Raw genomic sequence first — 18151 nt, 5'->3', positions numbered from 1 at the left:
GAATACTGTTTTGCAATAAAAAATGAATGAACTCCTGATACAAACCAGTAAATCGTTAAATTATTATGCTAAGTAATGATTAGCGTCACACACACACACACAAACATGTATACTTATTTCATTTGTATAAAATGCAAACTGATGCATAATACAAAAAGAGTAAAAAGTCAGGAGGAATCTTATCAGGGTAAAGAAATGCTCTGAATCTTGCTTTTAGGGGTGGTTTAATGTATGTACAGTACTGTCAAAACTCATAGAATTGGATCCCTACAAAGATGCAATTCTGATTACCTAAGTTATCAATAATGTTAGTAAGGGAAAATAAATAGAAAGCCTTCACCCAAAGAAGTTGTACACATATCAGAGAGTTTAACAAAGGCAAAGTTCCATGCAGCACTTTGCCATATATATATATATATATATATACACACAACATTTATAGTTGTTTACATTTATATGTATGTGTGTGTGTGTGTATGTGTATATATATATATATATATATATATATATATATATATATATATATATATATATTATATGGGCTTCCGGGGGAGCTCAAATGGTAAAGAACCTGCCTGCAATGCAGGAGACCCAGGTTTGATTCCTGAGTCAGTAAGATCCCCTGAAGAAGGGTATGACAACCCACTCCAGTATTATTGCCTAGAGAATTTGGAGAATTCCATGGACAGAGGAGCCTGGTGGGCTATACTACATGGGGTCCCAGAGAGTTGGACGTGACTGAGGGAGTAACCTACACACATATTCCACACACACACACATATATATATATCTGTATATATACAGATATGTATATAAAACAAATATTTAGCCAGTCATAAAATGCCATTCCCCAAAAAGGTTTGTTCCTTGACTGTGTGGATCACAATAAACTGTGGAAAATTCTGAAAGAGATGGAAATACCAGACCACCTGCCCTGCCTCTTGAGAAACCTGTATACAGGTTAGGAAGCAACAGTTAGAACTGGACATGGAACAACAAATAGGAAAAGAAGTATGTCAAGGCTGTATATTGTCACCCTGCTTATTTAACTTATATGCAGAGTACATCATGAAAATCGCTGGACTGGAAGAAGCACAAACCGGAGTCAAGATTGCCGGGAGAAATATCAATAACCTCAGATATGCAGATGACACCACCCTTACAGCAGAAAGTGAAGAAGAACTAAAGAGCCTCTTGAAGAAAGTGAGAGGAGAGTGAAAAAGTTGGCTTAAAGCTCAACATTCAAAAAAACTAAGATCATGGCATCCAGTTCCATCACTTCATGCCAAATAGATGGGAAAACAGTAGAAACAGGGGCTGACTTTACTTTGGAGGGCTCCAAAATCACTCCACATGGTGATTGCAGCCATGAAATTAAAAGACGCTTACTCCTTGCAAGGAAAGTTATGACCAACCTAGACAGCATATTAAAAAGCATAGACATTACTTTGCCAACAAAGGTCTGTCTAGTCAAGGCTCTGGTTTTTCCAGTAGTCATGTATGGATGTGAGAGTTGGACTATAAAGAAAGCTGAGTGCAGAACTGATGCTTTTGAACTGTGCTGTTGGAGAAGACTCTTGAGAGTCCCTTGGACTGCAAGGAGATTCAACCAGTCCATCCTAAAGGAGCTCAGTCCAGGGTGTTCATTGGAGGGACTGATGTTGAAGCTGAAACTCCCATACTTTGGCCACCTGATGCAGAGAGCTGACTCATTTGAAAAGGCCCTGATGCTGGGAAAGATTGAGGGCAGGAGAAGAAGGGGACGGCAGAGGATGGCATCACCGACACAATGGATATGGGTTTGGGTGGACTCCAGGAGTTGGTGATGGACAATAGGCCTGGCATGCTGCAGTTCATGGGGTCGCAAAGTGTCAGACACGGCTGAGTGACTGAACTGAATTGAACTGAACTTGAGGTAGCATAGTACGTATGTGCTTATCTTATTATCCAACCTTTTCTGTTCAATTATTTCTATCCACTGACAGACTTCTGTCTGTGAATGATGAAACTGTCATCTCTTTATTTTGCTCACACAGATACAAAGCATAGTTGAAAACAATGCTGATAAATAATGGAAATTATCAACAGATACTCCTAAAATGAAAGAGGAAAACAATCCAGCAAAGTAGTATTTTGAAAGCAAGATATGATGATACAAAGGAAATGAAAGGAGAATGAAAGTTTAAAATTTAGGTTCTGACTGTCTGTAACTTATATTATATTTTTATTGGCCTTAGTTTCCTTATGTAAACAATGAAATGATCTCTTAAATCCCTGCTGGCTCAGAAATTCTGTGGACCTAAAATCATTTAGCATAGATTAACAAGGATAGAAGAAAAAAATAAGTTTAGGGAAAGAAGGAATTATTAGCCCAGAAAAAGCAATAAGTCAGTCTGAATTTGAAGTAGAGTCTGTGCAAACATTACAGACAATTAAGTTTTTCTAAGAGGTAGGAAACATTCTTCTTCTACTCATGGCCATTCCAATCCTACCCTCAGTACAGAGGAAGGTAGGCATGTACTAGAATGTCTCAGGAGAAAAGCTATGCTCTAAGTATTCCTACTGATCCTGTGGAAAATAATATGTAGCCAGGATGATAAGGTAAGTGCTTGCCTAACTGCCCAGGTCACCAAGGTTCTTGTCACTATAGCTACGTAGGAGCTCAGTTCAGCATGAATGTCTTAGCTCAACTTCTCCCTTTATGAAAAAAAAAAAGGAAAAAATGTCTATGGATTTCTCTGATCAGGAAAAGATATTCTAACTTCTGGAAAAATCTTAGAAATGGCTATTAAATATTGAAACATTAATGTGCTAAAAAGCTGAAGATAATTTATTTTAAAATAAAAATTAAATAACAGCTAAATTAATAGGTGACTATTTTGAGTCAAAAGGATTCATCATTTTTTTTAAAAAAGTCTTTAATAAATACTGACATCCTTTAAAGAATTTAAATGCTATAAATGGTTCTGTTTTGACTCAAATCACCAGCAACTTATATATATATAAATGTTCTTACTCTTTCCTCTAGTCACTCACTAAATATTGTCTGTTCTTTAAATTGGCAGGTGGGGGAGGCATATAGAATAAAGAATATTTTTCAAGTAAAAAAAATTACATACTTAAACATCCATGAAAAGAGTAAAACTCTTTTGAAAGATAAGGTAAGTAAAAAAGTAATTTGTAAAGTAGTCACAGAAAGGGAATTCTATACTGTACATTATAAAATTCAAGGTTTAAAGTAAGTCATGAAGTATTTCAAAATATGTAAAATATGTAAAAAAAAAAGCAAAATAAAAAAATATTGTTAGTCCCACATAAATGAGAAAATTTGATAAAAGTAAAATAATTTTCTCAAGGTCACACAATAATTCACCTTAAAATCCAGACTATGTGAGTCTGAAGTATAATTTCATTCTATCTTATAAAACAGGCCAAAGTTATTCAACAGTCATAAGAGAATGAACTTCAAATGAAATAATAAATTGTATATACTACTCTTAATTTTTTTTTTAGCATTCTGATTGTATCTCCTTTCTTACCCACACATTTTTAACTTTTTTAGTTAATGTGGAATTTTATCTCATATTCATCTCTTCCAAAATCAGTACATCATTTTCCTAACTACAATCTCTTTTAATTGTCTTCTACTTTTTTATGAATGCTTAAAATTTATGTCATGAGCTTCTTAGTAAAGTATTCATATATATTCAACCTAGAATTTGTTTAGAATCAAACTCATATGAAGCCATGAGGAGGAAACAGTCAATATTTGCAGAACTGTTCTCAGATTCAGGAAAGGAGAAAGTGTTATGGATCTTGGAATTCCCTAAGCAAATAAGTCATTAAATAATAGATTTAGCAAGACAAGCAAAATTTTGATTGTCTACTCTTTAAAATAGTTATTTATATTAAATATTTTAATACATTTACATGCAAAAATTCTCCTTCAGGTTTCTTCTATTAAAAAAGAAAGAAATAATGAATAAATAAAGGACAAAGTAGCACTGTCACAAAAACGGACATTGATAAAAAAAAAATTTCTTGGGGCTCCTACTTTGAAATAGCCAGATAGCATTTTCAAATAAACTGATATTTATCTACCCCAGTTTGTATACGTATCACTCAAAGCCTAGAATCTTAAGTTCAATTCTGCAAATAGTTCTATTAGATCTAATACTTGGAAGTAAATTTGATCAGGTGCTAGCTGGATGTACTATTCTGACTTTTATAAATTCTCCATGAGTTGACTATCAGTTCCTGTCTCACTTCAGTGCAATGTGTAAGTGTAAAGTTAATTGTTTCCAGTGATTTAAGACTCTTCTGCATGGACTGCTGATGTTTTTATAAATTAAATTTGGAAAACTGACTTGACTTTGAAGTATATCTTTAAGACAATGATGGCAATGACATTGAAATCAAGTCTGTGTATGATTCCTGGATAGGGAAGATCCCCTGGAGAAGGAAATGGCAACCCAGTCCAGTTTTCATAAGAATCTTATTTTTCTTGATACTAAATATGAAAAATCTGGAAAAAAAAGGAGTTGTTCATATTACGTAGAAATAATCATCTAGTTAGAGTTGGTGATGGACAGGGAGGCCTGGCGTGCTGCGACTCATGGGGTCGCAAAGAGTCGGACACGACTGAGCGACTGAACTGAACTGAACTGAAATTTAAAGGGATCCAATAAAATTGGAAAACCTTTAGTTTTACTAAAATAAAAGTCAAACTAAAATTGATAAGCCACACATTTTATTCTACTCAAAGATCCATAAGGAAAAAAATGAATAATTTTTATTAATTTATTAAATTATTATATAATTATATATAATATAGTATATAATATAAATTATTATATTATAATTTTTAAAATATTCAATTTTTTCCTACTAATCTCATACTACTACTCATAGATCTTTAAGTATATGTTTTCCCTCCTTTTTCATTCCTTCTAATAGCAATATATGTAATGCAGTGGGAATGATAAGTCTAATGTTGATAAATTTTCTTTTTTCTTGATACAATGAAATGAGTTTGAGCAACAATTAGAGTTAAAGAGGGTTAAAAAAAAGTCAATATAAATACATTCAGATTTCCTAACCATATTTTATTTTAAAGGTTATATTTTAATCTCACATTTTAGGTCAAAATTAAGATAGCATAACACATTAAAAACTGACTCCTCCCTCCGGTTTTGGCTCTTAAACCTGAGAATGCATTCTAGTTGATAGTAACCATATGTGGTCGAGGAAATGTAAAAGGGTAGGCTAGCCAAAGGATCTTTCTGGATGGTAATCTGTCCACAATCCCAGCTATCTCTGCTCTGTGGCTCCAGAGGAACATGGCAAACCCAGTCTAATCCTAAGTATAACAATTAAAAAAAAAAAACAAAAATAAAAGAAAGAAAGAAAAGTAAAAGATTAGCAATCCAGATCTTGACATTTTAAAGTGGCAATGTGCTTCCCTACATGGAGGAGGAAACGGCAGCCCGCTCCAATATTCTTGCCCGGGAAATCCCTTGGAGACAGGATCCTGGTGGGCTACAGTGCCTGGGGTGGGACATAACTGAGTGAGTAAGCAGGTCAGGGCAGGCTTCCCTAAAAACTGTTTTTTTCTTTTTTTGGTTTTGGTTTTGGTTTTGTCTGACATGTTGGAGCCCTCTCATATAACCAAATCATTCCACAGAATAGAAATTATACAAATGAAAATAGAAAGTGCCTTAGTTTTTAAAAATTACATTCTAAATTACATGCCAAAGAAATGTACTGCTGCTGCTAAGTCGCTTCAGTCGTGTCCGACTCTGTGCGACCCCATAGACGGCAGCCCACCAGGCTCCGCCGTCCCTGGGATTCTCCAGGCAAGAACACTGGAGTGGGTTGCCATTTCCTTCTCCAATGCATGAAAGTGAAAAGTGAAAGTGAAGTCAGTCGTGCCCGACTCTTAGCAACCCCATGGACTGTAACCTACTAGGCTCCTCCATCCATTGGATTTTCCAGGCAAGAGTACTGGAGTGGGGTGCCATTGCCTTATCCAAAGAAACGTACTAGTAAATCTAAAATTTTCACTAAAACTTATTAACATACAAACATGCATATTTTCTTACCTCTTTCCAGGAAGAATTAATTCCTGAGGTACATTTGTTCAATCCAACTGTTTAAGTATCTGGGCATATTAAGTACTCTATAAAAATAAATAAGCTCAGTTTTAGTGTTCAATTTAAATCAAACAATTAGCTATTAATTAATAGGTGCTTAAAAGTCAGTATAAATTTCTTCAAACAATCTTAATTCCTTGCATTGGAAAATGTAATTTAAGAAGGAAAAAGGTATTCTAGGAGGCAGACACTGAATCTGACAGCCATTTCACTCTGGTTCCTCTAAACAAATTACAATTTGTAATTATAATTGGATTTGAGGTACTTTGAAATAATTCATTATTTAGTCTCTGACCCTGCTAAAGAATAACTGATTTATTTGAGAATTAGTTGAAGCTCTAACACACTCTATTGATTTGTCCATAATGCTATGATGTCATTAACTTTTTTCACAATTGATGATGGAAGGCTGAAACTGACAACATAGCTAAGAAGTAATTTCACGGCGCTGCCAGCAAGTAACTGGATTACATTTTAACAAAAGCTTTTTTCCCCCCTGAATAAAGAAAATATACTATATATATAAAATAAATAGAAATTTTAAAATAACTGAATATTTTAAGAATGAAATTTAAAGTACACTTTGAATAGTTTTACTTTACTAAAATAGATGCTTTTCACAACATTAATCACACACTATTTTATATTTGAATAAATAAAACAAAGATGTAGAAAACAAAATAAAGACAATTCAGACCTGGGCCCTAAACTGAACAGTACAGAGTCTCATTTTGTCAAATCAACAAAGAGTGTATAAATATTCATTAGCTTGGTATGTCTTATTAAACATTATTTATTAATAAAAACTATGGTAATACAGAAGTAGCATTTTTTCACAGTTATTTCTAATCCTGTTTCTTTGACTATACATTTTTGAGAAATATAAATTTATTTCTATATTACTATATTTTTGAGAAATACAGAATATATTATCCTACATGCTTCTCTGGATGCTTTACCAAGGTGATAAGATTAGAGATAACTTAAAAAGTTCATGTAAGCAAAGAATTTATGTTAGGTGTATAGATAGAAGGCGATGGCACCCCACTCCCGTACTCTTGCCTGGAAAATCCCATGGGCGGAGGAGCCTGGTAGGCTGCCGTCCATGGGGTTGCCAAGAGTCGGACACGACTGAGGGACTTCACTTTCCATTTTCACTTTCATGCATTGGAGAAGGAAATGGCAACCCACTCCACTGTTCTTGCCTGGAGAATCCCAGGGACAGAGGAGCATGGTGGGCTGCCATCTTTGGGGTCGCACAGAGTCGGACACGACTGAAACAACTTAGCAGCAGCAGCAGTATAGATAGAAAACAGAAAATTTATTAACCTAAAGATATATACAGACATCAAAACTCAAATGTCAATACCATATTAAATATTTCCATTTCACATACATCACAAGATAATGAAATTATTTCATGGTGGAAAATGAGATCTTTGCAGGAGAGGAGTCAAATAACTGAGCAAATAGTTTTTGAAGACATTTCTATGGATGTTGAAATTACCATACTATATGTCAAGAATGGAGTTGGAAAGAGTGACAGTAAGATAAATCTAAAATCTTGAAAGAAGAGAGGAAGTGACCAGAGGTTGGTGGAATACTTATGTAAAGAGGAGTAGCAGGTGGTATCTACCAGTGTCATGAGATCACAGCTAGGGAATTTAGGGAGGAGGGAGACTGCTCTAGAAGTGACATTGAGAAACAACAGAACATTACCCCACCTCAATCCCAGTAATTTAAGTGATGTGACAGGAATATAGCCATCTCTCGAAAGCTGGCATGAAAAGCAGGGTTATAAGGGAAGAACTAGGCTTCATTTAATGAGAAGAAGAAATTACAAATAAGCAGTTGAAAATAAAGAGACATGGTTGGTGAGTTAAACAGAGCATAGAGAAAGAATACAATTAAACAGAATTTGAGGATGAGGATTAGAGTCTTGAGAATCACCAATGACATGGAAGTTCTGGTCACTACATAAAAGGAGAAAAATAGGCATGATAAATCAAATCCTCATTTTTCCAAATTAGGCCACGGAGATGAGGCTGTGTATGTCAATGAGGGCAGAAGAATTGTTGTGAGGTCTTGTCAGGTGTGTTCAAGGCTTTAGGGTGTCCACTTGACTCTTGATAATAGTGCTCTCTGATCCAGCAAATCATGTGTGAATTTCTCTTGATTTCAGATGGACACTGTTAGACTAACATGGGGGCTATATTTCTTCCTTGACCTCTATCAGTAATGGCCTGTAGATGAGGAATGTATACCACATGTAGGCTTCCTTCTGATTTGTGCAAAAGAAATCCCAGAGGCCAGTCTAGAGATCAGCTTACGTTTAGGGCACAGCCAATCTCTTGAGCCCTGCTTGTGGTGGCCATACCTACCATATGGTTGAATCTTCTGCATATGAAGACTAAAGGCCTGCTGAAGGGCGGGTCAGAATATTTCAGCATTCTGATTTCTGAATTTTACTGAAGGAAGCCTCGTTTTGTTCCAAATATAAAGGCTTTGCTTTTTCTATCTTTGAATTTTCTCTTGTCCTGATGTTATGAATGTTTTAACTATTTCATGAACAGCTACATAAACTACAGCTACATAAACTGTAACTGGACTGTTCATAACTCTTGTAGATATTATTAATTCAATAAACATTTATTGAGTATTTATTATGCATGCATGTGCGTGCTCAGTTGTGTCTGATTTTTTGTGATCCCATAGACTGTAGCCTGCCAGGCTTCTCTGTCCACGGAATTTTCCATGCAAGAATACTGGAGCAGGTTGCCATTTCCTACAACAGGGGATCTTTCCAACCCAGGGATTGAATCCGCATCTCTTGAGTCTCCTGCATTGGCAGGCAGATTCTTCACCACTGCGCGACTTGGGAAGCCCATTTACTATGTGCCAGTTACTATTTTAGACAGTAGTGATAAATAATTAAAGTGTCTGGCCTTATAAAAATAATAAAAAATAACATGTGAACTTATAATGCAATGTCAGGCAATATGGGTTATAAAGCAAGACTATAGAAGGTAGATGGGTATTAGTTTGCTTCAGATGGTTAGGGAAGTCCTCTCTAAGATGGCAATGTTTTACCTTAGGTCTGAAGGAAAAAACCATGTGCCGATCTTGGGAAAGAGTATTTACAACCAAAGAAGAAATAAATACAAAAGTCCTGAGGCAATATTGTATATGGTCCAGAAAAGCCAATAAAGTCAGAGTTAAGAGTGATGGAAGAATGACTTAAATGTGGAGAGGCAAAATATAAGTTTGAACTGGTTAAAAAAAAAAAAAAGTGAAATCTATGTCATGAACACAATTTTCTAGATAATAACAATCCATTGCTCAAATCAAAATATTGTAAAACAAAACAAGCAACCAAAGAAAAAACAAGCCCCAACTATGGATAACATAATTAAAATTTCTTATTTATACAATGGAAGTTTTAGTACTTCATTTCTCTTTTTATCAAATTGACTACAATGGAACCATCATGTTGGTTGAAAAAATTTTACATTTTGTTTAAACTATGTTGTTTAAAAATAATTAATATATTTTTAAGTATGATTAAAATACACTTGTTTGACAGAATGAAAATATGCCTCTTTCTGATAAGGCAGAAAATCTTCCAGCATATTGAATCTTTCCAACTCTCTTTGGGAAGATTATATGAGCCAAGTAGGTACCTGCAGATACAGAATATCTGATCTAACCTGACAGTCCTTTTATTTTTATTTTTTCACTCACATCATGTAATTTTTCAACAAAATATCTGTCAGAAGAGTTTCCATTAGTGTCAGGTAAAGATTACTAGCCAGCATACTTTCAACTTGCTCTAAAATGATAGTAATAAGTAAAACTTAAATGGGAAACTCCTATTGCAGAGAAATTGTTACTCTTTATCTTATCTACTTCTTTGCTTTGATCCTGGTGTTCTCCTGGAAACTCTAAAGAAGTTGTGACAGTGATAAATCTGATGTCTGCTAGTTTCTACAGGGATGTACTAAGAGCAACTACAACATTCTACTTTCTGCTGTACTTGTTTTCATTGAGGCAATGATTTAGTGGGAGTCAGGTGAATTGAAACATGCATTGGTCATTTTCTTTAAAAATAGCATAGCAAATTTATTGCAAAGACTTAAAATTATCTTTAATATTTCTAGAAAAGTTCATTCCAAATTTGATCTCTCTTTTATTTTTTCGCATTTCCTCCCTCCAATTCTCTTTCTCTCTCAAGGGTGGATGAAACAATTAGGTAATTTGGGAAAAAGATATGAAAACATTGAAAACTAATCATTTGAGGTTTAATTTCATTTATGATATAGAATTCAAAGTGATTCTGATTAGAATTGGTAGATATATTTTAAATAACTTAAAGATATGTGTTTGTTCTCTATACTTAAATTGGTCTAGAATGTGTACATTTAAGTATCTTCAAAGATTATCATGTTTAATTATGCAGTCTCCACATTTTATTTATTTGTTAATACATTTTAAATACTCATTAAACATGAAATTTGTCAAAGCTTTAGGTGTAAAATTAAGTTAGGCATGCAAGCTAAAATATAACTTCTGGGGAAGGACTTACTTTTTATTTGCCACTAAATCCTCAGTGAACCGAACAATGTCTGGTAGAAAGGAACATTCAAATATATATATATATATTTGTACATACACATAAAGTAAATATGTATTTTAAGTGAATGTAAATATTTGAATGAATGTATATGTTTGAGTCAATGAAAGACTATATGTTCCTATCACCCTTCTTTTATTTTACTAAAAAATTCAGACAACTAAATTAGTGATGTAGTTCAGTATGAAAAATATAATGATGGTCACATGTGTTTAGGAAACACAGAGATAAGAATCTAAGTCAGACTACACGAGTGTTCAGAGCTCCAAGCCTATGAACAGAAGATTAAAAACATATTCAAGACTTAGAATATACACATCTGGGGAGAATATATCATTAGAAAATATAGCAAACTGTTCAGGGAAGACACATACATTTTTCAAGTTCCCAGATTTTTAAGTTGCAAAAATATAATGGCTTTTATAACATGAAAAAAGATGCAAATCAGAAATTAAAAATATTTAAGTAGATTTCTGTTAAATTTAACCTTCAGTTCAGTCACTCAGTCGTGTCTGACTCTTTGCAACCCCATGAACCACACCACACAAGGCCTCCCTGTCCATCTAACTCCCAGAGTCCACCCAAACCCATGTCCATTGAGTTGGTGATGCTATCCAACCTCTGTCATCCCCTTCTCCTCCTGCCCTCAATCTTTCCCAGCATCAGGGTCTTTTCTATTGAGTCAGCTCTTTGTATCAGGTGGCCAAAGTATTGGAGTTTCAGCTTCAATGTCAGTCCTTCCAATGAACACCCAGGACTGATCTTTAGGATGAACTGGTTGGATTTCCTTGCAGTTGAAGGGACTCTCAAGAGTCTTCTCCAACACCACAGTTCAAAAGCATCAATTCTTAAAGTCTTATTAATTGTTAAATTGAAAACTTTAAAAATATTTAAGATTCTTTTACTCTGCTAGTACCTCTAAATATGCATAATGGTTGTTGGAAAAAAATCACAGAAAATGATAATGAAATGAAAGGACACATTTATAAAGACTCCTCAAATTCTTAAATTAAAAAGCAGATGCTGAATGTGGAACAAAGGTAGAATTAATATATTTGAAATTCTATGGAGTGAACTAACCAAACCAAAGAAATGACATGTAGGGCTACAGTGGACCTAAAATAGGCCCGTATTATCTAGTCTTACACTGGCTGAATATATATATATACATATATATATATATATATATAATTTGATCAAAACAATCACATGCCATGTATCCTCTAACTAAGCAATTTCTAAACCCCAAAGTGTCATTGATTATCTCGCACTTAAAATTAAAACCTGAAGCTTAAAATTGTATCATTTTTTAAAATTTTTCAATGAGATTACCAAGTATAGAAAATTAGAGCATCTGTCCTTATCCTTGGTTTAATACCCTTCAGAATAATTGTTTCTTTAAATAAACTTCTTTTTGTCTTTTCAGGAGACTTTAAATTGGCCTGGACAAATTTCTTGGGGCAGTTTTAGGTCATTAAAAGGTCATGAAGAGAGCCCCAGTGGTAACAGATAATTCTTAAAGGTGTTTAAAAAATTACACTGGAAACAATTTTCCCCTAATAAAGTAAACAGAAATTCTATGAACTATTATAAAACTAATTGCCTGCAGCTTAAATGCCTTAGTTTACTCATGTTAATAATTCTGTCTTGTAAACGTTTATTCATATATATATCTCCTAATATATATATAATTTATATTAATATATACTTTATAAAATAAACATTATTATATATAACACATATGTCCAACACATGGGCTTCTTAAGTGGTGCTAGTGGTAAAGAAGCTGCCTGCCAATGCAGGAGACATAAGAGATGTTGTTTCAATCCCTGGGTTGGGAAGACTGCCTGGAGGAGAGCACAGTAACCCCCTCCAGTATTCTTGCCTGAAGAATCTCATGGACAGAAGAGCCTGGTGGGTTGTGGTCCATAGGGTTGCAAAGAGTCAGATGTGACTGAAGCAACTTAGCATGCAAAACACATATGCATAGGCAAGCACGTGCATTTACTCCCATACATACACATACTTTCCATGGAGAATCCTTAGCTGATTTGTACATATTTTGAAATGTTTTCATTAAACTTTAAATAATCCAAGTGCTTAGTACCACCAAAATTTTTGGAATTCATATCTCCATCTGACTATATGTGATCACCTAGTCTAAATATAAAATTATTTATTCTGAATATATATGATTCCTAGAAAACTTTTGGAGAAGGCAATGGCACCGCACTCCAGTACTCTTGCCTGGAAAATCCCATGGACAATGGAGCCTGGTAGGCTGCAGTCCATTGGGTCGCACAGAGTTGGACATGACTGAAGTGACTTAGCAGCAGCAGCAGCAGAAAACTTTTAATCTTTCTATTATTTCTTAAACATAGCTACAAAAATTATGGGTACAAACTTTTTTTGAAGTGACTACAACCGGTCACCACCTCTAATTAAGACAGGTATTGTTATTTATTATAACAGCCAGTAATACTTTCCTCAGGATAGAATGATTCAGAGAAAACAGAATAAAAAAGGATACAAGTCTTCTATAAGCCCAGTAAGCTCAAGGAACCAGAGTTTAGATGGAATATCATGTGGGTAGCTATTCATACATGATTGTGAATAAAATAAAATTCTATAAGTAAAAAGCCTGCTGTGTTTTGAGAAAGTTATACTGCGAACAGAACCATCAACCTGGAATAAAAGAGACTGTGAGTATTCAAGATTTAAAATAAACTTTAGGCCTACCAAATTCCTACTGGCAGAAAAACCAGACCAAGAAGGAGCTTGGCCTGCAAGGTGGGTATTCCACAATACCCTCCTCAGAAAATGCTGAGCAGGCAGAGAAATGGAAAAGATCTGCCAGAGGCAGAGCTAAGAGCTGTGGAGATAACAGGGTAGACAACCTCAAGGAGGCATCAAAGCTGCAGGCCCTCAGGGAGCATCCCCCATCACCAGGAAAGGGGCGTTCCCACTCTCATTTCAGACTTGCCTAATCTACTTGTGACTGCTTTGTGTCTTACTTCTTCCCTTTTCTGTTTAAGTGTTCTGCTGTTCCACCATAGTATATTAGAAATGTATGTGTGTGTGCGTGTGTGTGTGTGTGGTAGTGGGTGAACGGGGAGGGATTGAGTATATAATTGATCCTTTTTAGTTAGAATTTCAGAATTAGGATTCTCCAGATTAAGATCCTCATCTGTGCTATCATGTGGTTCCAGACTTTGACACTGTGACTAGATAGGCCTTTTGTGCATGTAAGAGAGTAACATTAATATATGTGAACAGACTCTGGTAGGTTGTGTTACTGTCACTATATGCTGCTCTCAGCTGGGCCAGTCCCTGTAGGAGGATTAGACTTCAAGGACCATTGACTTTATATGTGGTCAAGTAACTTGCTTTGTACAATGACATGTGACTATAAGTAATATGTGCCACACTTGTGCAATAGCTTTAAAACACAGCTCATGGTTCTGCCCTTGTCCTTTTCCTTCTGCTATGAGATGAGTATGTCTCAGACAGGGCAGGCTTCCTTATTTCAGAATAATGAAGCCGAGTTTAAACTGTCCCATGATGGGCATACGACAGTTAGTAATGTGCATTTTTTTTTTAATTATATAGCCACCTATATATAATTTTTTTTTTAATTATATAGCCACCTAGATGTTGAGATCATCTGTTACCAGAGCACAATTCAGGGTTGCCTCACTGACTGAACAATACAACAGAAAGTGCCCAGAATCAAAAGGTGTAGAGAAAACATGGCAGAGACAATAGTTAGTTTTGCTCAGCCACACAACGCCTGCTTCAGAAAGAATTCATTTTATGCCCTGTCTGCCTTAGGACAGCAGGAATTCCAGCGGACTAGAAGATGAGACTTGGTCAGAGAGCCATTGTTCAGAGTAAAAGCTGATTTTCCCTGAGTATAAAAAGAAGAAATGAATGTTCTAACAGTAAAAGAGAAAGTAGCTTGATTTGTTTTAATCTCATAATAAATCGTTCACAGTGCTGTAGAATTATGGACAATAAGCAAATAATAAACTAACTGAAAATAATTATCTGGAGAAGTTTTGGTTTGTTGTGAATAATTTTCTAGTAATTGTTCTAGCTGGTGGTATTGGATTGGTAAACCATGCATGATTCCCAAATGGGGAATCAACTTTACCAAAATTAAACTTCAGAAGACTTAAAAGCTTTATATCAAGTTGAAATTTTAAAATACATCACTTTAATCAGTCAATTTGTCAGCTCAGTAAACAGGTAAAAATGCAAATGTAGCCTGTTAGGCTGAAAAGAGCAGGAAGTATTCTCCACTAGATATTTTTAACTTTTGAGGAACTTGTTATACTAATGATGCCACACTGGACACCGCCCTGGTAAAGAAAGACCTCAAGAAATGAAAGTGTAGATACTTTCTACTCTTCTTCAATGACGGACACAATAATAATAGATACAATTTTGACCTCTATTTTTAAAATACCAGTTATGGTTATTGTCATCAAATCACAGAATGGAAATAAACAATAAGTATTCAACTAAACTGCCTCTGTTAAAACCAGTCTTGTCACAGTTTATCTTCTTAAACAATTAAGTAAGCCATCTTTGGTGACTAAGGTTTTTCTCAAATTTCATCCTTAATATAAACCAATAATACTTAAAACAACCAAACAACAACGAAAAAAAAAAAAAAAACACTACATATTCTTATCATCAATAATATATTTAACTAATATTTCAGGTTTAGGGTTAAGAATTCTTTCAAAAATTTTATATAAAACTTACTTTAAATACATTCAAATAGCTTACTTTGATACTTATATCTTATGACATCGAGCCATTTTGAAGCCAGTGATTTTTGACTATGAATTTACTCAATATTCTGATTATTCGAGTTTAAATAGATTTATTGGTTAAAACTGTTGGGGTTATTCTGTTTTAGCTATTTTTGTGTTACTAATTTTTTTATTTTCATTTTTGTAATTGGAGGTCCTTTTCCTTTAACTTTATATATTTTCTTTTGTTATTTGTTTTAAAAGCATTCCCTGTTTTCATACAAATCATTTTTAAGCCATTTTCTTGCATATTTTTTCACTTCCATTTGAAAGAAATTAACTAAGATAAAATTATTTGAACTAAAAAGACTACACTCCCTTAAGTTCTATGTACTATTCTTAACTTTCAGTATCAATGTAATGAAATTAAAACCAAAATTACCACTGATGCAAAGAAACGTGTAGGTAGCAAGTCAGTTAATAATTTCAAATTAAAATAATTTAAGTCAAACATGGAAAAAGACTTATTTAGTAACATAAAGAATACAGGTACACAAACTAAAAAATCTACTAACTACCTTACATACAAAAAACTCCTTTGTGTTTGCATCACACAGAGTATATTACAGTTGTATCATCTTAGTCCTTAATAAGATAAAAAAGCTGTTCTAAGTCTATAAATTAAAAACTATATTTGGAAACATTGAGAGACAGAGAGAAAATAAGTTACCATTTCGGAGCTCCTGTGAATCTTCTTTTCCTATTGTTTGCTGATGATTTTTGATAAAGCAATTTTTTGTTTTGCTTTGTTTTCAGGAATCACATTCTTTTACTTTCTTTTAAAACTATAATCCAGTAGCAGGAAAATTTTCCCAAACTGCCAGTGGTCAAATAAAAGAAGGGACAAGGAGAGGCACGCGGTGCCTACAATCAAGCTGATTAAACTCTGCAGGATCTGCAGTTTGTCAAAAACCATTTTGCTGCCTCACATTTTCTAAAAATGGAAAAGGTGAAGCTTTCACAAGTAACGGGCTCCAAATAAACCAGTACACCCAGCACAAAGCTCATGATACCAGCAAAAAAAATTTTTTTTCACACATTAGGAAGTTATACTATTAGCAGGAACCCATCATCCTAATAAGACACTTCTCCATATTAATGTGAGAGTCAGCTTCTGGACCCTAAAAACTCTTTCCATCCCTCGGGCTACATTTGTCCCAAAGAAGCATTAGTCACATGTAGCCTTGAGGGACTTTTATACAAAACTTGTGGAAGTAATGTATAGATACTTTCCCTGGAAGGGAAAAAGACAAAACAAAACTGGGTCACTGATGGTGATTGTTAAAACAGTAAACTTAAGAATGCACTACTGCTTCTTTCTCTTCATTTAACTTCCTTAGTTTTATCATGATTTTCTCGAGATAAGATTGCTGTGTATAGAAAATTAAATATGGGCCACATGATACTTAGCCATGGTATTATATATTCACTGACACATACTGTTAACACAATTCATTTATTTTTGCTTCTCACCCTATCTGGATGTTAAAGGTAATAGACCAATACTTTTTTTTTTTTTTTTTTTGGGGGGGGGTGGTCATAGAGCTTATGTTTTGCTCTTTTAGTTTTAACTTATATTTTAAGAAAATTTGTCTTTATCTAAATATCACTACTTCTTCAGTTTAAAAATATAAAGGCAAACAGAACCTTACTATTTTATAGGTATTATTCTTCATTTTTCGTGGCATATGCTCTTCCTATTCTAAAATTCGCAGTACATTTCACATTCACTATACTTGACTACTCCTTGTCTCAACATATTTCATCAGTTATTATGGTCGCTGAGTTGCCAATAAATTATTTAACTGAAATATCTTTACTCTGGTGGACAGCATTTCTTGGGACAAACTTCATGGAAATGCAACTACTTCGGGAAGTCCTGAAACTGTAGAATTGTATTAGAAATGTCTACTTTCTAAATAAGCTTCAAAACAAGCATCATTTTAAAAGATATATTTGTTTCTTAAAATTCAATTATCTAGAGATATTCACTACATTTTTATGCAGTAAAATATGCAAAGCATGAATGACAAAGTATGCAAAACCATTCATCAAATGACTTTTAGGTCATATATGAGCTTTCTTTTCCCATTCATTAGAATAGATAGGTAATTTTGGGGCATTTAGTTTGAAATTGATAGGTTTTTAAGCATTGACAGCTTTAAAAATAGAAATATGGATTTAAAAAATATTTAGTCCTAGTCTTTCTTTAGCTATGAGATATTTAAACCAAAGTGATAACAACTTATGGTTAAGAAATAAATGACATCTCAATTTTGAAACATAGTTTAAATAAGGAAATTGTTCAAAGCTCTGACCTCAGCATTTATTGTGTGAATAAGTGATTTCTTTATTTTTGTATCCAATAAGATACATAAAAGAGTAGAAGTTGGTCAGCTGGCATAAAATAATTTCTATGTACCACTGCATTATTCAATAACATCTTTTATATAGCTATTTTATCATACCATGTGTGAATGACAGGATATATTTCCATCAGACTTGCTTGAAATGTAGCCACACAGAAATTACTATACTTTTAGGCATCG

The 18151-nt window shown here is 34.1% G+C and overlaps 1 protein-coding gene across 3 annotated transcripts in view; it reads right to left on the bottom strand.

Annotated features, from left to right (window-relative positions):
• Positions 1 to 18151, bottom strand: part of SEMA3A (semaphorin 3A) — a 554797-nt gene that overhangs the window by 377492 nt on the left and 159154 nt on the right. For 2 of the 3 annotated variants that reach the window (XM_024990793.2, XM_010804147.4), the window contains exons 1-2: positions 16273 to 16624; positions 6102 to 6178 (exon numbers count right to left, since the gene is read on the bottom strand). The gene's annotated coding sequence lies outside the window, so the exon portion shown is untranslated. Of the gene's footprint in view, positions 1 to 6101; positions 6179 to 16272; positions 16625 to 18151 lie in introns of those variants that run through there. The other variant, XM_010804145.4, reaches the window with a different exon arrangement.

This window comes from Bos taurus, chromosome 4 (genome assembly GCF_002263795.3).
Source record: "Bos taurus isolate L1 Dominette 01449 registration number 42190680 breed Hereford chromosome 4, ARS-UCD2.0, whole genome shotgun sequence".
Taxonomy (NCBI): Eukaryota; Metazoa; Chordata; class Mammalia; order Artiodactyla; family Bovidae; genus Bos; species Bos taurus.
Note: the sequence above shows the minus strand (reverse complement) of the source record. Positions and strands in the feature narration are given on the sequence as shown.